Source organism: Schistocerca cancellata, chromosome 5 (assembly GCF_023864275.1).
Source record: "Schistocerca cancellata isolate TAMUIC-IGC-003103 chromosome 5, iqSchCanc2.1, whole genome shotgun sequence".
NCBI lineage: Eukaryota > Metazoa > Arthropoda > Insecta > Orthoptera > Acrididae > Schistocerca > Schistocerca cancellata.
In genome coordinates this window covers 840,165,359-840,188,336 of record NC_064630.1, presented here as the reverse complement: position 1 = coordinate 840,188,336, position 22,978 = coordinate 840,165,359, and positions in this window count along the sequence as shown.

Here is a 22,978-nt window from a genome sequence, read left to right as displayed (position 1 = left end):
ACAATGACGAAATAACACAGAAATTGCGACGCTATGAAATGCTATAGGTTCTATGACTTCTTTTTCTAAATCGAGGTACGATCCTATGGCAACGACAGGATCTCCTATTGGGAGGCGAGTATTTCATGTCGGATGCACTATTCCTTCTTTATTGCATCCGTCGATCCCTCACAATGACGAATTAACTCAGAAATTGCGTCGCTATGAAATACTATAGGTTCTATGATTCCTCTTTCTAAATCGAGGAGCGTTTCTATGGCAACGACAGGATCTCCTATTGGGAGGCGAGTATCTCATGTCGGATGCACTATTCATTCTTTATTGCATACGTCGATCCCTCACAATGACGAATTAACACAGAAATTGCGTAGCTATGAAATACTATAGATTCTATGACTTGTCTTCCTAAATCGAGGAGCGTTTCTATGGCAACGACAAGATCTCCTATTGGGAGGCGAATATCCTTTTCGGATGAACTATTCCTTCTTTACGGCACCCGTCGAACCGCCACAATGACGAATTAACACAGATATTGCTTCGCTATGAAATATTATAGGTTCTATGCCTTCTCTTTCTAAATCGAGGAACGATCCTATGGCAACGACAGGATCTCCTATTGGGAGACGAGTATCTCATTTCGGATGCACTATTCCTTAATTATTGCAACCGTCGAACCCTCACAATGACGAGTTAACACAGAAATTGCGTCACTATGAAATACTATTGATTCTATGACTTCTCTTTCTAAATCGAGGAGCGTTTCTATGGCAACGACAGGATCTCCTATTGGGAGGCGAGTATCTCATGTCGGATGCACTATTCCTTCTTTATTGCATCGGTCGATCCCTCACAATGACGAATTAACACAGAAATTGCATCGCTATGAAATAGTATAGGTTCTATGACTTCTCTTTCGAAATCGAGGAGCGTTTCTATGGCAACGACAGTATATCCTATTGGGAGGCGAGTATCTCATGTCGGATGCACTATTCCTTCCTTATTGCATCCGTCGATCCCTCACAATGACGAATTAACACAGAAATTGCGTCGCTATGAAATACTATAGGTCCTATGCCATCTCTTTCTATATCGAGGAACGATCCTATGGCAACGACAGGATCTCCTATTGGGAGGCGAGTATCTCATGTCGGATGCACTATTCCTTCTTTATTGCATCCGTCGATCCCTCACAATGACGAATTAACACAGAAATTGCATCGCTATGAAATAGTATAGATTCTATGACTTCTCTTTCTAAATCGAGGGGCGTTTCTATGGCAACGACAGGATCTCCTATTGGGAGGCGAGTATCTCATGTCGGATGCACTATTCCTTCTTTATTGCATCCGTCAATCCCTCACAATGACGAATTAACACAGAAATTGCGTCGCTATGAAATACTATAGGTTCTATGACTCCTCTTTCTAACTCGAGGAGCATTTCTATGGCAACGACAGGACGAATTAACACAGAAATTGCGTCGCTATGAAATACTATAGGTTCTATGACTTATCTTTCTAAATCGAGGAGCGTTTCTATGGCAACGACAGGATCTCCTATTAGGAGGCGAGTATCTCATGTCGGATGGACTATTCCTTCTCTATTGCATCCGTCAATCCCTCACAATGACGAATTAACACAGAAATTGCGTCGCTATGAAATACTATAGGTTCTATGACTCCTCTTTCTAAATCGAGGAGCATTTCTATGGCAACGACAGGATCTCCTATTGGGAGGCGAGTATCTCATGTCGGATGCACTATTCCTTTTTTATTGCATCCGTCGATCCCTCACAATGACGAATTAACACAGAAATTGCGTCGCTATGAAATACTATAGGTTCTATCACTTCTCTTTCTAAATCGGTGAGCGTTTCTATGGCAAAGAAGGGATCTCCTATTGGGGGGCGAGTATCTCATGTTGGTTGCACTATTCCTTCTTTATTGCATCCGTCGATCCCTCACAATGACGAATTAACACAGAAATTGCGTCGCTATGAAATACTATAGGTCCTATGCCATCTCTTTCTATATCGAGGAACGATCCTATGGCAACGACAGGATCTCCTATTGGGAGGCGAGTATCTCATGTCGGATGCACTATTCCTTCTTTATTGCATCCGTCGATCCCTCACAATGACGAATTAACACAGAAATTGCATCGCTATGAAATAGTATAGATTCTATGACTTCTCTTTCTAAATCGATGGGCGTTTCTATGGCAACGACAGGATCTCCTATTGGGAGGCGAGTATCTCATGTCGGATGCACTATTCCTTCTTTATTGCATCCGTCGATCCCTCACAATGACGAATTAACACAGAAATTGCGTCGCTATGAGGTACTATACGTCCTATGCCTTCCCTTTCTAAATCGAGGAACGATCCTATGGCAACGACAGGATCTCCTATTGGGAGGCGAGTATCTCATGTCGGATGCACTATTCCTTCTTTATTGCATCGGTCGATCCCTCACAATGACGAATTAACACAGAAATTGCATCGCTATGAAATAGTATAGGTTCTATGACTTCTCTTTCTAAATCGAGGAGCGTTTTTATGGCAACGACAGGATCTCTTATTGGGAGGCGAGTATCTCATGTCGGATGCACTATTCCTTCTCTATTGCATCCGTCAATCCCTCACAATGACGAATTAACACAGAAATTACGTCGCTATGAAATACTATAGGTTCTATGACTCCTCTTTCTAAATCGAGGAGCATTTCTATGGCAACGACAGGATCTCCCATTGGGAGGCGAGTATCTCATGTCGGATGCACTATTCCTTCTTTATTGCAATCGTCGATCCCTCACAATGACGAATTAACACAGAAATTGCGTGGCTATGAAATACTATAGGTTCTATGACTTATCTTTCTAAATCGAGGAGCGTTTCTATGGCAACGACAGGATCTCCTATTGGGAGGCGAGTATCTCATGTCGGATGCACTATTCCTTCCTTATTGCATCCGTCGATCCCTTACATTGACGAATTAACACAGAAATTGCGTGGCTATGAAATGCTATAGGTTCTATGACTTCTCTTTCTAAATCGCGGAGCTTTTCTATGGCAACGACAGTATCTCCTATTGGGAGGCGAGTATCTCATGTCGGATGCACTATTCCTTCTTTATTGCATCCGTCGATCCCTCGCAATGACTAATTAACACAGAAATTCCGTCGCTATGAAATACTATAGGTTCTATGACTTCTCTATCTAAATCGAGGAGCGTTTCTATGGCAACGACACGATCTCCTATTGGGAGAGAAGTATCTCATGTCGGATGCACTATTCCTTCTTTATTGCATCCGTCGATCCCTCACAATGACGAAATAACACAGAAATTGCGACGCTATGAAATGCTATATGACCTATGCCTTCTCTTTCTAAATCGAGGAACGATCCTATGGCAACGACAGGATCTCCTATTGGGAGGCGAGTATCTCATGTCGGATGCACTATTCCTTCTTTATTGCATCCGTCGATCCCTCACAATGACGAATTAACTCAGAAATTGCGTCGCTATGAAATACTATAGGTTCTATGATTCCTCTTTCTAAACCGAGGAGCGTTTCTATGGCAACGACAGGATCTCCTATTGGGAGGCGAGTATGTCATGTCGGATGCACTATTTATTCTTTATTGCATCCGTCGATCCCTCACAATGACGAATTAACACAGAAATTGCGTCGCTATAAAATACTATAGGTTCTATGACTTCCCTTTCTAAATCGAGGAGCGTTTCTATGGCAACGACAGGATCTCCAATTGGGAGGCGAAAATCTCTTTTCGAATGCAGTATTCCTTCTTTACTGCATCCGTCGATCCCTCACAATGACGAATTAACACAGAAATTGCGTCGCTATAATTACTATAGGTCCTATGCCTTTTCTTTCTAAATCGAGGAACCATCGTATGGCAAGTACAGGTTCTCCTATTGGGAGGCGAGTATCTCATGTCGGATGCACTATTCCTTCTTTATTGCATCCGTCGATCCCTCACAATGACGAATTAACACAGAAATTGCGTCGCTATGAGGTACTATACGTCCTATGCCTTCCCTTTCTAAATCGAGGAACGATCCTATGGCAACGACAGGATCTCCTATTGGGAGGCGAGTATCTAATGTCGGATGCACTATTCCTTCATTATTGCATCGGTCGATCCCTCACAATGACGAATTAACACAGAAATTGCATCGCTATGAAATAGTATAGGTTCTATGACTTCTCTTTCTAAATCGAGGAGCGTTTTTATGGCAACGACAGGATCTCTTATTGGGAGGCGAGTATCTCATGTCGGATGCACTATTCCTTCTCTATTGCTTCCGTCAATCCCTCACAATGACGAATTGACACAGAAATTGCGTCGCTATGAAATACTATAGGTTCTATGACTCCTCTTTCTAAATCGAGGAGAATTTCTATGGCAACGACAGGATCTCCTATTGGGAGGCGAGTATCTCATGTCGGATGCACTATTCCTTCTTTATTGCATCCGTCGATCTCTCACAATGACGAATTAACACAGAAATTGCGTCGCTATGAAATACTATAGGTTCTATGACTTATCTTTCTAAATCGAGGAGCGTTTCTACGGCAACGACAGGATCTCCTATTGGGAGGCGAGTATCTCATGTCGGATGGACTATTCCTTCTCTATTGCATCCGTCAATCCCTCACAATGACGAATTAACACAGAAATTGCGTCGCTATGAAATACTATAGGTTCTATGACTCCTCTTTCTAAATCGAGGAGCATTTCTATGGCAACGACAGGATCTCCTATTGGGAGGCGAGTATCTCATGTCGGATGCACCATTGCCTTTTTATTGCATCCGTCGATCCCTCACAATGACGAATTAACACAGAAATTGCGTCGCTATGAAATACTATAGGTTCTATCACTTCTCTTTCTAAATCGGTGAGCGTTTCTATGGCAACGACAGGATCTCCTATTGGGGGGCGAGTATCTCATGTTGGTTGCACTATTCCTTCTTTATTGCATCCGTCGATCCCTCACAATAACGATTTAACACAGAAATTGCGTCGCAAAAAAATACTATAGGTCCTATGCCATCTCTTTCTAAATCGATCAACGATCCTATGGCAACGACAGGATCTCCTATTGGGAGGCGAGTATCTCATGTCGGATGCACTATTCCTTCTTTATTGCATCCGTCGATCCCTCACAATGACGAATTAACACAGAAATTGCATCGCTATGAAATAGTATAGATTCTATGACTTCTCATTCTAAATCGAGGGGCGTTTCTATGGCAACGACAGGATCTCCTATTGGGAGGCGAGTATCTCATGTCGGATGCACTATTCCTTCTTTATTGCATCCGTCGATCCCTTACAATGACGAATTAACACAGAAATTGCGTCGCTATGAGGTACTATACGTCCTATGAGTTCCCTTTCTAAATCGAGGAACGATCCTATGGCAACGACAGGATCTCCTATTGGGAGGCGAGTATCTCATGTCGGATGCACTATTCCTTCTTTATTGCATCGGTCGATCCCTCACAATGACGAATTAACACAGAAATTGCATCGCTATGAAATAGTATAGGTTCTATGACTTCTCTTTCTAAATCGAGGAGCGTTTTTATGGCAACGACAGGATCTCTTATTGGGAGGCGAGTATCTCAAGTCGGATGCACTATTCGTTCTCTATTGCATCCGTCAATCCCTCACAATGACGAATTAACACAGAAATTGCGTCGCTATGAAATACTACAGGTTCTATGACTCCTCTTTCTAAATCGAGGAGCATTTCTATGGCAACGACAGGATCTCCCATTGGGAGGCGAGTATCTCATGTCGGATGCACTATTCCTTCTTTATTGCATTCGTCGATCCCTCACAATGACGAATTAACACAGAAATTGCGTGGCTATGAAATACTATAGGTTCTATGACTTATCTTTCTAAATCGAGGAGCGTTTTTATGGCAACGACAGGATCTCCTATTGGGAGGCGAGTATCTCATGTCGGATGCACTATTCCTTCTCTATTGCATCCGTCAATCCCTCACAATGACGAATTAACACAGAAATTGCGTCGCTATGAAATACTATAGGTTCTATGACTCCTCTTTCTAAATCGAGGAGCATTTCTATGGCAACGAAAGGATCTCCTATTGGGAGGTGAGTATCTCATGTCGGATGTGCTATTCCTTTTTGATGGCATCCGTCGATCCCTCACAATGACGAATTAACACAGAAATTGCGTCGCTATGAAATACTATAGGTTCTATCACTTCTCTTTCTAAATCGGTGAGCGTTTCTATGGCAACGACAGGATCTCCTATTGGGGGGCGAGTATCTCATGTCGGATGCACTATTCCTTCTCTATTGCATCCGTCAATCCCTCACAATGACGAATTAACACAGAAATTACGTCGCTATGAAATACTATAGGTTCTATGACTCCTCTTTCTAAATCGAGGAGCATTTCTATGGCAACGACAGGATCTCCCATTGGGAGGCGAGTATCTCATGTCGGATGCACTATTCCTTCTTTATTGCAATCGTCGATCCCTCACAATGACGAATTAACACAGAAATTGCGTGGCTATGAAATACTATAGGTTCTATGACTTATCTTTCTAAATCGAGGAGCGTTTCTATGGCAACGACAGGATCTCCTATTGGGAGGCGAGTATCTCATGTCGGATGCACTATTCCTTCCTTATTGCATCCGTCGATCCCTCACATTGACGAATTAACACAGAAATTGCGTGGCTATGAAATGCTATAGGTTCTATGACTTCTCTTTCTAAATCGCGGAGCTTTTCTATGGCAACGACAGTATCTCCTATTGGGAGGCGAGTATCTCATGTCGGATGCACTATTCCTTCTTTATTGCATCCGTCGATCCCTCGCAATGACTAATTAACACAGAAATTCCGTCGCTATGAAATACTATAGGTTCTATGACTTCTCTATCTAAATCGAGGAGCGTTTCTATGGCAACGACACGATCTCCTATTGGGAGAGAAGTATCTCATGTCGGATGCACTATTCCTTCTTTATTGCATCCGTCGATCCCTCACAATGACGAAATAACACAGAAATTGCGACGCTATGAAATGCTATATGACCTATGCCTTCTCTTTCTAAATCGAGGAACGATCCTATGGCAACGACAGGATCTCCTATTGGGAGGCGAGTATCTCATGTCGGATGCACTATTCCTTCTTTATTGCATCCGTCGATCCCTCACAATGACGAATTAACTCAGAAATTGCGTCGCTATGAAATACTATAGGTTCTATGATTCCTCTTTCTAAACCGAGGAGCGTTTCTATGGCAACGACAGGATCTCCTATTGGGAGGCGAGTATGTCACGTCGGATGCACTATTTATTCTTTATTGCATCCGTCGATCCCTCACAATGACGAATTAACACAGAAATTGCGTCGCTATAAAATACTATAGGTTCTATGACTTCCCTTTCTAAATCGAGGAGCGTTTCTATGGCAACGACAGGATCTCCAATTGGGAGGCGAAAATCTCTTTTCGAATGCAGTATTCCTTCTTTACTGCATCCGTCGATCCCTCACAATGACGAATTAACACAGAAATTGCGTCGCTATAATTACTATAGGTCCTATGCCTTTTCTTTCTAAATCGAGGAACCATCGTATGGCAAGTACAGGTTCTCCTATTGGGAGGCGAGTATCTCATGTCGGATGCACTATTCCTTCTTTATTGCATCCGTCGATCCCTCACAATGACGAATTAACACAGAAATTGCGTCGCTATGAGGTACTATACGTCCTATGCCTTCCCTTTCTAAATCGAGGAACGATCCTATGGCAACGACAGGATCTCCTATTGGGAGGCGAGTATCTAATGTCGGATGCACTATTCCTTCATTATTGCATCGGTCGATCCCTCACAATGACGAATTAACACAGAAATTGCATCGCTATGAAATAGTATAGGTTCTATGACTTCTCTTTCTAAATCGAGGAGCGTTTTTATGGCAACGACAGGATCTCTTATTGGGAGGCGAGTATCTCATGTCGGATGCACTATTCCTTCTCTATTGCTTCCGTCAATCCCTCACAATGACGAATTGACACAGAAATTGCGTCGCTATGAAATACTATAGGTTCTATGACTCCTCTTTCTAAATCGAGGAGAATTTCTATGGCAACGACAGGATCTCCTATTGGGAGGCGAGTATCTCATGTCGGATGCACTATTCCTTCTTTATTGCATCCGTCGATCTCTCACAATGACGAATTAACACAGAAATTGCGTCGCTATGAAATACTATAGGTTCTATGACTTATCTTTCTAAATCGAGGAGCGTTTCTACGGCAACGACAGGATCTCCTATTGGGAGGCGAGTATCTCATGTCGGATGGACTATTCCTTCTCTATTGCATCCGTCAATCCCTCACAATGACGAATTAACACAGAAATTGCGTCGCTATGAAATACTATAGGTTCTATGACTCCTCTTTCTAAATCGAGGAGCATTTCTATGGCAACGACAGGATCTCCTATTGGGAGGCGAGTATCTCATGTCGGATGCACCATTGCCTTTTTATTGCATCCGTCGATCCCTCACAATGACGAATTAACACAGAAATTGCGTCGCTATGAAATACTATAGGTTCTATCACTTCTCTTTCTAAATCGGTGAGCGTTTCTATGGCAACGACAGGATCTCCTATTGGGGGGCGAGTATCTCATGTTGGTTGCACTATTCCTTCTTTATTGCATCCGTCGATCCCTCACAATAACGATTTAACACAGAAATTGCGTCGCAAAAAAATACTATAGGTCCTATGCCATCTCTTTCTAAATCGATCAACGATCCTATGGCAACGACAGGATCTCCTATTGGGAGGCGAGTATCTCATGTCGGATGCACTATTCCTTCTTTATTGCATCCGTCGATCCCTCACAATGACGAATTAACACAGAAATTGCATCGCTATGAAATAGTATAGATTCTATGACTTCTCATTCTAAATCGAGGGGCGTTTCTATGGCAACGACAGGATCTCCTATTGGGAGGCGAGTATCTCATGTCGGATGCACTATTCCTTCTTTATTGCATCCGTCGATCCCTTACAATGACGAATTAACACAGAAATTGCGTCGCTATGAGGTACTATACGTCCTATGAGTTCCCTTTCTAAATCGAGGAACGATCCTATGGCAACGACAGGATCTCCTATTGGGAGGCGAGTATCTCATGTCGGATGCACTATTCCTTCTTTATTGCATCGGTCGATCCCTCACAATGACGAATTAACACAGAAATTGCATCGCTATGAAATAGTATAGGTTCTATGACTTCTCTTTCTAAATCGAGGAGCGTTTTTATGGCAACGACAGGATCTCTTATTGGGAGGCGAGTATCTCAAGTCGGATGCACTATTCGTTCTCTATTGCATCCGTCAATCCCTCACAATGACGAATTAACACAGAAATTGCGTCGCTATGAAATACTACAGGTTCTATGACTCCTCTTTCTAAATCGAGGAGCATTTCTATGGCAACGACAGGATCTCCCATTGGGAGGCGAGTATCTCATGTCGGATGCACTATTCCTTCTTTATTGCATTCGTCGATCCCTCACAATGACGAATTAACACAGAAATTGCGTGGCTATGAAATACTATAGGTTCTATGACTTATCTTTCTAAATCGAGGAGCGTTTTTATGGCAACGACAGGATCTCCTATTGGGAGGCGAGTATCTCATGTCGGATGCACTATTCCTTCTCTATTGCATCCGTCAATCCCTCACAATGACGAATTAACACAGAAATTGCGTCGCTATGAAATACTATAGGTTCTATGACTCCTCTTTCTAAATCGAGGAGCATTTCTATGGCAACGAAAGGATCTCCTATTGGGAGGTGAGTATCTCATGTCGGATGTGCTATTCCTTTTTGATGGCATCCGTCGATCCCTCACAATGACGAATTAACACAGAAATTGCGTCGCTATGAAATACTATAGGTTCTATCACTTCTCTTTCTAAATCGGTGAGCGTTTCTATGGCAACGACAGGATCTCCTATTGGGGGGCGAGTATCTCATGTTGGTTGCACTATTCCTTCTTTATTGCATCCGTCGATCCCTCACAATGACGAATTAACACAGAAATCGCGTTGCTACGAAATACTAAATGTTCTATGACTGCTCTTTCTAAATCGAGGTGCGTTTCTATGGCAACGACAGGATCTCCTATTGGGAGGCGAGTATCTCATGTCGGATGCACTATTCCTTCTTTATTGCATCCGTCGATCCCTCACAATGACGAATTAACACAGAAATTGCGTCGCTATGAGGTACTATAGGTCCTATGCCTTCCCTTTCTAAATCGAGTAACGATCCTATGGCAACGACAAGATCTCCTACTGGGAGGCGAGTATCTCATGTCGGATGCACTATTCCTTCTTTATTGCATCCGTCGATCCCTCACAATGACGAATTAACACAGAAATTGCATCGCTATGAAATAGTATACGTTCTATGACTTCTCTTTCAAAATCGAGGAGCGTTTTTATGGCAACGACAGGATCACCTATTGGGAGGCGAGTATCTCATGTCGGATGCACTATTCCTTCCTTATTGGATCCGTCGATCCCTCACATTGCCGAATTAACACAGAAATTGCGTGGCTATGAAATGCTATAGGTTCTATGACTTCTCTTTCTAAATCGCGGAGCGTTTCTATGGCAACGACAGTATCTCCTATTGGGAGGCGAGTATCTCATGTCGGATGCACTATTCCTTCTTTATTGCAACCGTCGATCCCTCACAATGACTAATTAACACAGAAATTGCGTCGCTATGAAATACTATAGGTTCTATGACTTCTCTATCTAAATCGAGGAGCGTTTCTATGGCAACGACGGGATCTCCTATTGGGAGAGAAGTATCTCATGTCGGATGCACTATTCCTTCTTTATTGCATCCGTCGATCCCTCACAATGACGAAATAACACAGAAATTGCGACGCTATGAAATGCTATATGACCTATGCCTTCTCTTTCTAAATCGAGGAACGATCCTATGGCAACGACAGGATCTCCTATTGGGAGGCGAGTATCTCATGTCGGATGCACTATTCCTTCTTTATTGAATCCGTCGATCCCTCACAATGACGAATTAACTCAGAAATTGCGTCGCTATGAAATACTATAGGTTCTATGATTCCTCTTTCTAAATCGAGGAGCGTTTCTATGGCAACGACGGGATCTCCTATTGGGAGGCGAGTATTTCATGTCGGATGCACTATTCCTTCTTTATTGCATCCGTCGATCCCTCACAATGACGAATTAACACAGAAATTGCGTCGCTATGAGGTACTATAGGTCCTATGCCTTCCCTTTCTAAATCGAGGAACGATCCTATGGCGACGACAAGATCTCCTACTGGGAGGCGAGTATCTCATGTCGGATGCACTATTCCTTCTTTATTGCATCCGTCGATCCCTCACAATGACGAATTAACACAGAAATTGCATCGCTATGAAATAGTATAGGTTCTATGACTTCTCTTTCTAAATCGATGTGCGTTTCTATGGCAACGACAGGATCTCCTATTGAGAGGCGAGTATCTCTTGTCGGGTGCAATATTCCTTGTTTACTGCATCCGTCGATCCCTCACAATGACGAATTAACACAGAAATTGCGTCGTTATGAAAGACTGTAGGTCCTTTGCCTTCTCTTACTAAATCGAGGAACCATCCTATGACAAGGACAGGATCTCCTATTGGGAGGCGAAAATCTCATGTCGGTTGCACTGTTCCTTCTTTATTGCATTCGTCGATCCCTCACAATGACGAATTACCACAGAAATTGCGCCGCTATGAAATAGTATAGGTTCCATGACTTCTCATTCTAAATCGAGGAGCGTTTTTATGGCAACGACAGGATCTCCAATTGGGAGGCGAGTATCTCATGTCGGATGCACTATTCCTACTTTATTGCATCCGTCGATCCCTCACAATGACGAATTAACACAGAAAGTGCATCGCTATGAAAGACTGTAGGTCCAATGCCTTCTCTTTCTAAATCGAGCTGCGTTACTATGGCAACGACAGGATCTCCTATTGGGAGGCGAGTATCTCATGTCAGATGCACTATTCCTTCTCTATTGCATCCGTCGGTCCCTCACAATGACGAATTGACACAGAAATTGCGTCGCTATGAAATACTATAGATTCTATGACTTCTCTTTCTAAATCGAGGAGCGTTTCTATGGCAACGACAGGATCATCCATTGGGAGGCGGGTATCTCTTTTCGGGTGCACTATTCCTTCTTTATTGCATCCGTCGATCCCTCACAATAACGAAATAACACAGAAATTGCGACGCTATGAAATGCTATAGGTTCTATGACTTCTCTTTCTAAATCGAGGTACGATCCTATGGCAACGACAGGATCTCCTATTGGGTGGCGAGTATCTCATGTCGGATGCACTATTCCTTCTTTATTGCATCCGTCGGTCCCTCACAATGACGAATTAACTCAGAAATTGCGTCGCTATGAAATACTATAGGTTCTATGATTCCTCTTTCTAAATCGAGGAGCGTTTCTATGGCAACGACAGGATCTTCTATTGGGAGGCGAGTATCTCTTGTCGGATGCACTATTCATTCTTTATTGCATCCGTCGATCCCTCACAATGACGAATTAACACAGAAATTGCGTCGCTATGAAATACTATAGGTTCTATGCCTTCTCTTTCTAAATCGAGGTACGTTTCTATGGCAACGACAGGATCTTCTATTACTAGGCGAGGATCTCTTTTCGGATGCACTATTCCTGCTTTATTGCATCCGTTGATCCCTCACAATGGCGAATTAACACGGAAATTGTGTCGCTATGAAGTACTATATTTCCTATGCCTTTTGTTTCTATATCGAGGAGCGTTTCTATGGCAACTACTGGATCTCCTATTGGGAGGCGAGTATCTCTTTTCGGATGCACTATTCCTTCTTTATTGCATCCGTCGATCCCTCACAATGACGAATTAACACAGAAATTGCGTCGCTATGAAATACTATAGGTTCTACGACTACTCTTTCTAATTCGAGTAGCGTTTTTATGGCAACGACAGGATCTCCTATTGAGAGGCGAGTATCTCATGTCGGATAAACTATTCCTTATTTATTGCATCCGCCGATCCCTCACAATGACGATTTAACACAGAAGTTGCGTCGCTATGAAATACTATGGGTTCTATGCCGTCTCTTTCTAAATCGAGATACGTTTCTATGGCAACAACATTATCTTCTATTGGGAGGCGAGTATCTCTTGTCGGATGCACTATTCCATTTTTATTGCATCCGTCGATTTCTCACAATGTCGAATTAACATAGATTTTGCGTCGCTATGAAATACTATAGGTTCTATGCCTTCTATTTCTAAATCGAGGAACGTTTCTATGGCAACGACAGGTTTTTCTATTGCGAGGCTAGTATCTCTTTTCGGATGCACTATTCCTTCTTTATTGCATCCATCGATCCCTTACAATGACGAATTAACACAGAAATTGCGTCGCTATGAAATACTATAGGTTCTATGTCTCCTCGTCCTAAATCGAGGAGCGTTTTTATGGCAACGACAGGATTCCCTATTGGGAGGCGAGTATCTCATTTCGGATGCACTATTCCTTCTTTATTGCATCCGTGGATCCCTCACAATGACGAATTAACACAGAAATTGAGTCGCTATGAAATACTATAGGTTCTATGACTTCTCTTTCTAATTCGAGTAGCGTTTTTATGGCAACGACAGAATCTCCAATTGGGAGGCGAGTATCTCATGTCGGATGCACTATTCCTTCTTTATTGCATCCGTCGATCCCTCGCAATGACGAATTAACACAGAAATTGCGTCGCAATGAAATACTATAGGTTCTATGCTTTCTCTTTCTAAATCGAGGAACGATCCTATGGCAACGACAGGATCGCCTATTGCGAGGCGAGTATCTCATGTCGGATGCACTATTCCTTCTTTATTGCATCCGTCGATCCCTCAAAATGACGAATTAACACAGAAATTGCGTCGCTATGAAATACTATAGCATCTATGACTTCTCTTTCTAAATCGAGTAGCGTTTCTATGGCAACGACAGGATTCCCTATTGGGAGGCGAGTATCTCATTTCGGATGCACTATTCCTTCTTTATTGCATCCGTGGATCCCTCACAATGACGAATTAACACAGAAAATGCGTCGCTATGAAATACTATAGGTTCCATGACTTCTCTTTCTAAATCGAGGAGCGTTTCTATGGCAACGACAGGATCTCCTATTGGGAGGCGAGTATATCATGTCGGATGCACTATTCCTTCTCTATTGCATCCGTCAATCCCTCACAATGACGAATTAACACAGAAATTGGGTCGCTATGAAATACTATAGGTTCTATGACTCCTCTTTCTAAATCGAGGAGCGTTTCTATGGCAACGACAGGATCTCCTATTGGGAGGCGAGTATCTCATGTCGGACGCACTATTCCTTCTTTATTGCATCCGTCGATCCCTCACAATGACGAATTAACACAGAAATTGCGTCGCTATGAAATACTATAGGTTCTATGACTCCTCGTCCTAAATCGAGGAGCGTTTTTATGGCAACGACAGGATCTCCTATTGGGAGGCGAGTATCTCATGTCGGATGCACTATTCCTTTTTATTGCATCCGTCGATCCCTCACAATGACGAATTAACACAGAAATTGCGTCGCTATGAAATACTATAGGTTCTAAGACTTAGCTTTATAAATCGATGAGCGTTTCAATGGCAACGACAGGATCTCCTATTGGGAGGCGAGTATCTCATGTCGGATGCAATATTCCTTGTTTACTGCATCCGTCGATCCCGCACAATGACGAATTAACACAGAAATTGCGTCGCTATGAAATAGTGTAGGTTCTATGACTTCTCTCTCTAAATCGAGGAGCGTTTCTATGGCAACGACAGGATCTCCTATTTTGAGGCGAGTATCTCATGTCGGATGCGCTATTCCTTCTTTATTGCATCCGTCGATCCCTCACAATGACGAATTAACACAGAAATTACGTCGCTATGAGGTACTAAAGGTCCTATGCCTTCCCTTTCTAAATCGAGGAACGATCCTATGGCAACGACAGGATCTCCTATTGGGAGGCGAGTATCTCATGTCGGATGCACTATTCCTTCCTTATTGCATCCGTCGATCCCTCACAATGACGTATTAACACAGAAATTGCGTCGCTATGAAATGCTATAGGTTGTATGACTTCTCTTTCTAAATCGAGGAGCGTTTCTATGGCAACGACAGTATATCCTATTGGGAGGCGAGTAACTCATGTCGGATGCACTATTCCTTCTTTATTGCATCCGTCGATCCCTCACAATGACGAATTAACACAGAAATTGCGTCGCTATGAGGTACTATAGGTCCTATGCCTTCTCTTTCTAAATCGAGGAACGATCCTATGGCAACGACAAGATCTCCTACTGGGAGGCGAGTATCTCATGTCGGATGCACTATTCCTTCTTTATTGCATCCGTCGATCCCTCACAATGACGAATTAACACAGAAATTGCATCGCTATGAAATAGTATAGGTTCTATGACTTCTCTTTCTAAATCGATGTGCGTTTCTATGGCAACGACAGGATCTCCTTTTGAGAGGCGAGTATCTCATGTCGGGTGCAATATTCCTTGTTTACTGCATCCGTCGATCACTCACAATGACGAATTAACACAGAAATTGCGTCGTTATGAAAGACTGTAGGTCCTTTGCTTTCTCTTACTAAATCGAGGAACCATCCTATGGCAAGGACAGGATCTCCTATTGGGAGGCGAAAATCTCATGTCGGTTGCACTGTTCCTTCTTTATTGCATTCGTCGATCCCTCACAATGACGAATTAACTCAGAAATTGCGTCGCTATGAAATACTATAGGTTCTATGATTCCTCTTTCTAAATCGAGGAGCGTTTCTATGGCAACGACAGGATCTTCTATTGGGAGGCGAGTATCTCTTGTCGGATGCACTATTCATTCTTTATTGCATCCGTCGATCCCTCACAATGACGAATTAACACAGAAATTGCGTCGCTATGAAATACTATAGGTTCTATGCCTTCTCTTTCTAAATCGAGGTACGTTTCTATGGCAACGACAGCATCTTCTATTACTAGGCGAGGATCTCTTTTCGGATGCACTATTCCTGCTTTATTGCATCCGTTGATCCCTCACAATGGCGAATTAACACGGAAATTGTGTCGCTATGAAGTACTATATTTCCTATGCCTTTTGTTTCTATATCGAGGAGCGTTTCTATGGCAACTACTGGATCTCCCATTGGGAGGCGAGTATCTCTTTTCGGATGCACTATTCCTTCTTTATTGAATCCGTCGATCCCTCACAATGACGAATTAACACAGAAATTGCGTCGCTATGAAATACTATAGGTTCTACGACTACTCTTTCTAATTCGAGTAGCGTTTTTATGGCAACGACAGGATCTCCTATTGAGAGGCGAGTATCTCATGTCGGATAAACTATTCCTTATTTATTGCATCCGCCGATCCCTCACAATGACGATTTAACACAGAAGTTGCGTCGCTATGAAATACTATGGGTTCTATGCCGTCTCTTTCTAAATCGAGATACGTTTCTATGGCAACAACATTATCTTCTATTGGGAGGCGAGTATCTCTTGTCGGATGCACTATTCCATTTTTATTGCATCCGTCGATTTCTCACAATGTCGAATTAACATAGATTTTGCGTCGCTATGAAATACTATAGGTTCTATGCCTTCTATTTCTAAATCGAGGAACGTTTCTATGGCAACGACAGGTTTTTCTATTGCGAGACTAGTATCTCTTTTCGAATGCACTATTCCTTCTTTATTGCATCCATCGATCCCTTACAATGACGAATTAACACAGAAATTGCGTCGCTATGAAATACTATAGGTTCTATGCCTTCTCTTTCTAAATCGAGGAACGTTTCTATGGCAACGACAGGATCTTCTATTAGGAGGGGAGGATCTCTTTTCGGATGCACTATTCCTGCTTTATTGCATCCGTTGATCCATCACAATGGCGAATTAACCCTAAAATTGTGTCGCTATGAAGTACTATATGTCCTATGCCTTTTCTTTCTAAATCGAGGAGCGTTTCAATGGCAACTACAGGATCTCCTATTGGGAGGCGAGTATCTCTTTTCGGATGCACTATTCGTTCTTTATTGCATTCGTCGATCCCTCACAATGACGAATTAACACAGAAATTGAGTCGCTATGAAATACTATAGGTTCTATGACTTCTCTTTCTAATTCGAGTAGCGTTTTTATGGCAACGACAGGATCTCCAATTGGGAGGCGAGTATCTCATGTCGGATGCACTATTCCTTCTTTATTGCATCCGTCGATCCCTCGCAATGACGAATTAACACAGAAATTGCGTCGCAATGAAATACTATAGGTTCTATGCTTTCTCTTTCTAAATCGAGGAACGAACCTATGGCAACGACAGGATCGCCTATTGGGAGGCGAGTATCTCATGTCGGATGCACTATTCCTTCTTTATTGCATCCGTCGATCCCTCACAATGACGAATTAACTCAGAAATTGCGTCGCTATGAAATACTATAGGTTCAATGATTCCTCTTTCTAAATCGAGGAGCGTTTCTATGGCAACGACAGGATCTTCTATTGGGAGGCGAGTATCTCATGTCGGATGCACTATTCCTTCTTTATTGCATCCGCCGGTCCCTCACAATGACGAATTAACTCAGAAATTGCGTCGCTATGAAATACTATAGGTTCTATGCCTTCTCTTTCTAAATCGAGGTACGTTTCTATGGCAACGACAGCATCTTCTATTACTAGGCGAGGATCTCTTTTCGGATGCACTATTCCTGCTTTATTGCATCCGTTGATCCCTCACAATGGCGAATTAACACGGAAATTGTGTCGCTATGAAGTACTATATTTCCTATGCCTTTTGTTTCTATATCGAGGAGCGTTTCTATGGCAACTACTGGATCTCCTATTGGGAGGCGAGTATCTCTTTTCGGATGCACTATTCCTTCTTTATTGAATCCGTCGATCCCTCACAATGACGAATTAACACAGAAATTGCGTCGCTATGAAATACTATAGGTTCTACGACTACTCTTTCTAATTCGAGTAGCGTTTTTATGGCAACGACAGGATCTCCTATTGAGAGGCGAGTATCTCATGTCGGATAAACTATTCCTTATTTATTGCATCCGCCGATCCCTCACAATGACGATTTAACACAGAAGTTGCGTCGCTATGAAATACTATGGGTTCTATGCCGTCTCTTTCTAAATCGAGATACGTTTCTATGGCAACAACATTATCTTCTATTGGGAGGCGAGTATCTCTTGTCGGATGCACTATTCCATTTTTATTGCATCCGTAGATTTCTCACAATGTCGAATTAACATAGATTTTGCGTCGCTATGAAATACTATAGGTTCTATGCCTTCTATTTCTAAATCGAGGAACGTTTCTATGGCAACGACAGGTTTTTCTATTGCGGGACTAGTATCTCTTTTCGAATGCACTATTCCTTCTTTATTGCATCCATCGATCCCTTACAATGACGAATTAACACAGAAATTGCGTCGCTATGAAATACTATAGGTTCTATGCCTTCTCTTTCTAAATCGAGGAACGTTTCTATGGCAACGACAGGATCTTCTATTAGGAGGGGAGGATCTCTTTTCGGATGCACTATTCCTGCTTTATTGCATCCGTTGATCCATCACAATGGCGAATTAACCCTAAAATTGTGTCGCTATGAAGTACTATATGTCCTATGCCTTTTCTTTCTAAATCGAGGAGCGTTTCAATGGCAACTACAGGATCTCCTATTGGGAGGCGAGTATCTCTTTTCGGATGCACTATTCCTTCTTTATTGCATTCGTCGATCCCTCACAATGACGAATTAACACAGAAATTGAGTCGCTATGAAATACTATAGGTTCTATGACTTCTCTTTCTAATTCGAGTAGCGTTTTTATGGCAACGACAGGATCTCCAATTGGGAGGCGAGTATCTCATGTCGGATGCACTATTCCTTCTTTATTGCATCCGTCGATCCCTCGCAATGACGAATTAACACAGAAATTGCGTCGCAATGAAATACTATAGGTTCTATGCTTTCTCTTTCTAAATCGAGGAACGAACCTATGGCAACGACAGGATCGCCTATTGCGAGGCGAGTATCTCATGTCGGATGCACTATTCCTTCTTTATTGCATCCGTCGATCCCTCAAAATGACGAATTAACACAGAAATTGCGTCGCTATGAAATACTATAGGTTCCATGACTTCTCTTTCTAAATCGAGGAGCGTTTCTATGGCAACGACAGGATCTCCTATTGGGAGGCGAGTATATCATGTCGGATGCACTATTCCTTCTCTATTGCATCCGTCAATCCCTCACAATGACGAATTAACACAGAAATTGGGTCGCTATGAAATACTATAGGTTCTATGACTCCTCTTTCTAAATCGAGGAGCGTTTCTATGGCAACGACAGGATCTCCTATTGGGAGGCGAGTATCTCATGTCGGACGCACTATTCCTTCTTTATTGCATCCGTCGATCCCTCACAATGACGAATTAACACAGAAATTGCGTCGCTATGAAATACTATAGGTTCTATGACTCCTCGTCCTAAATCGAGGAGCGTTTTTATGGCAACGACAGGATCTCCTATTGGGAGGCGAGTATCTCATGTCGGATGCACTATTCCTTTTTATTGCATCCGTCGATCCCTCACAATGACGAATTAACACAGAAATTGCGTCGCTATGAAATACTATAGGTTCTAAGACTTAGCTTTATAAATCGATGAGCGTTTCAATGGCAACGACAGGATCTCCTATTGGGAGGCGAGTATCTCATGTTGGATGCACTATTCCTTCTTTATTGCATCCGTCGATCCCTCACAATGACGAATTAACACAGAAATCGCGTCGCTATGAAATACTAATAGTTTCTATTACTTCTCTTTTTAAATCGAGGTGCGTTTCTATGGCAACGACAGGATCTCCTATTGGGAGGCGAGTATCTCATGTCGGATGCAATATTCCTTGTTTATTGCATCCGTCGATCCCGCACAATGACGAATTAACACAGAAATTGCGTCGCTATGAAATACTATAGGTCCTATGCCTTCTCTTACTAAATCGAGGAACCATCCTATGGCAAGGACAGGATCTCGTATTGGGAAGCGAAAATCTCATGTCGGTTGCACTGTTCCTTCTTTATTGCATTCGTCGATCCCTCACAATTACGAATTACCACAGAAATTGCGTCGCTATGAAATAGTGTAGGTTCTATGACTTCTCTCTCTAAATCGAGGAGCGTTTCTATGGCAACGACAGGATCTCCTATTTTGAGGCGAGTATCTCATGTCGGATGCGCTATTCCTTCTTTATTGCATCCGTCGATCCCTCACAATGACGAATTAACACAGAAATTACGTCGCTATGAGGTACTAAAGGTCCTATGCCTTCCCTTTCTAAATCGAGGAACGATCCTATGGCAACGACAGGATCTCCTATTGGGAGGCGAGTATCTCATGTCGGATGCACTATTCCTTCCTTATTGCATCCGTCGATCCCTCACAATGACGAATTAACACAGAAATTGCGTCGCTATGAAATGCTATAGGTTGTATGACTTCTCTTTCTAAATCGAGGAGCGTTTCTATGGCAACGACAGTATATCCTATTGGGAGGCGAGTAACTCATGTCGGATGCACTATTCCTTCTTTATTGCGTCGGTCGATCCCTCACAATGACTAATTAACACAGAAATTGCGTCGCTATGGAATACTATAGGTTCTATGAGTTCTCTTTCTAAATCGAGGAGCGTTTCTATGGCAACGACAGGATCTCCTATTGGGAGAGAAGTATCTCATGTCGGATGCACTATTCCTTCTTTATTGCATCCGTCGATCCCTCACAATGACGAAATAACACAGAAATTGCGACGCTATGAAATGCTATAGGTCCTATGCCTTCTCTTTCTAAATCGAGGAACGATCCTATGGCAACGACAGGATCTCCTATTGGGAGGCGAGTATCTCATGTCGGATGCACTATTCCTTCTTTATTGCATCCGTCGATCCCTCACAATGACGAATTAACTCATAAATTGCGTCGCTATGAAATACTATAGGTTCTATGACTCCTCTTTCTAAATCGAGGAGCGTTTCTTTGGCAACGAGAGGATCTCCTATTGGGAGGCGAGTATCTCATGTCGGATCCACTATTCATTCTTTATTGCATCCGTCGATCCCTCACAATGACGAATTAACACAGAAATTGCGTAGCTATGAAATATTATAGATTCTATGACTTCTCTTTCTAAATCGAGGAGCGGTTCTATGGCAACGACAGCATCATCCATTGGGAGCCGAGTATCTCTTTTCGGGTGCACTATTCCTTCTTTATTGCATCCGTCGATCCCTCACAATGACGAATTAACACAGAAATTGCGTCGCTATGATATGCTATAGGTCCTATGCCTTCTCTTTCTAAATCGAGGAACGATCCTATGGCAACGACAGGATCTCCTATTGGGAGGCGAGTATCTCATGTCGGATGCACTATTCCTTCTTTATTGATCCGTCGATCCCTCACAATGACGAATTAACACAGAAATTGCGTCGCTATGAAATACTATAGGTTGTATGATTCCTCTTTCTAAATCGAGGAGCGTTTCTATGGCAACGCAGGATCTCCTATTGGGAGGCGAGTATCTCATGTCGGATGCACTATTCATTCTTTATTGCATTCGTCGATCCCTCACAATGACGAATTAACACAGAAATTGCGTAGCTATGAAATACTATAGATTCTATGACTTCTCTTTCTAATTCGAGGAGCGTTTCTACGGCAACGACTGGATCATCCATTGGGAGGCGAGTATCTCTTTTCGGGTGCACTATTCCTTCTTTATTGCATCCGTCGATCACTCACAATGACGAATTAACACAGTAATTGCGTCGCTATGAAATACTATAGGTTCTATGACTTCCCTTTCTAAATCGAGGAGCGTTTCTATGGCAACGACAGGATCTCCTATTGGGAGGCGAATATCTCTTTTCGAATGCAGTATTCCTTCTTTACTGCATCCGTCGATCCCTCACAATGACGAATTAACACAGAAATTGCGTCGCTATGAAACACTATGGGTTCTACGCCTTCTCTTTCTAAATCGAGGAACGTTTCTATGAAAACAACATTATCTTCTATTGGGAGGCGAGTATCTCTTGTCGGTTGCACTATTCCATTTTTATTGCATCCGTCGATCCCTATTCTGTGCTATTAGCACAGAAATTTCTTCGCTGTGAACTACTATAGGATCTATGCCTTTTCTTTCTAAATCGACGACCGATCCTATGGCAACGAAACGATCTCCTATTGGGAGAGAAGTATCTCATGTCGGATGCACTATTCCTTCTTTATTGCATCCGCCGATCCCTCACAATGACGATTTAACACAGAAATTGCGTCGCTATTAAATACTATAGGTTCTATGACTTCTCTTTCTATATCGAGGAGCGTTTCAATGGCAACGACAGACTCTCCTATTGGGAGACGAGTATCTCATGTCGGATGCACTATTCCTTCTTTATAGCATACGTCGATCCCTCACAATGACGAATTAACACAGAAATTGCGTCGCTATGAAATACTATGGGTTCTATGCCTTATCTTTCTAAATCGAGGAACGTTTGTATGGCAACGACAAGATCTTCTATTAGGAGGCGAGGATCTCATTTCGGATGCACTATTCCATCTTTATTGCATCCGTTCATCCCTCACAATGGCGAATTAACACGGAAATTGTGTCGCTATGAAGTACTATATGTCCTATGCCTTTTCTTTCTAAATCGAGGAGCGTTTCTATGGCAACGACAGGATCTCCTATTGGG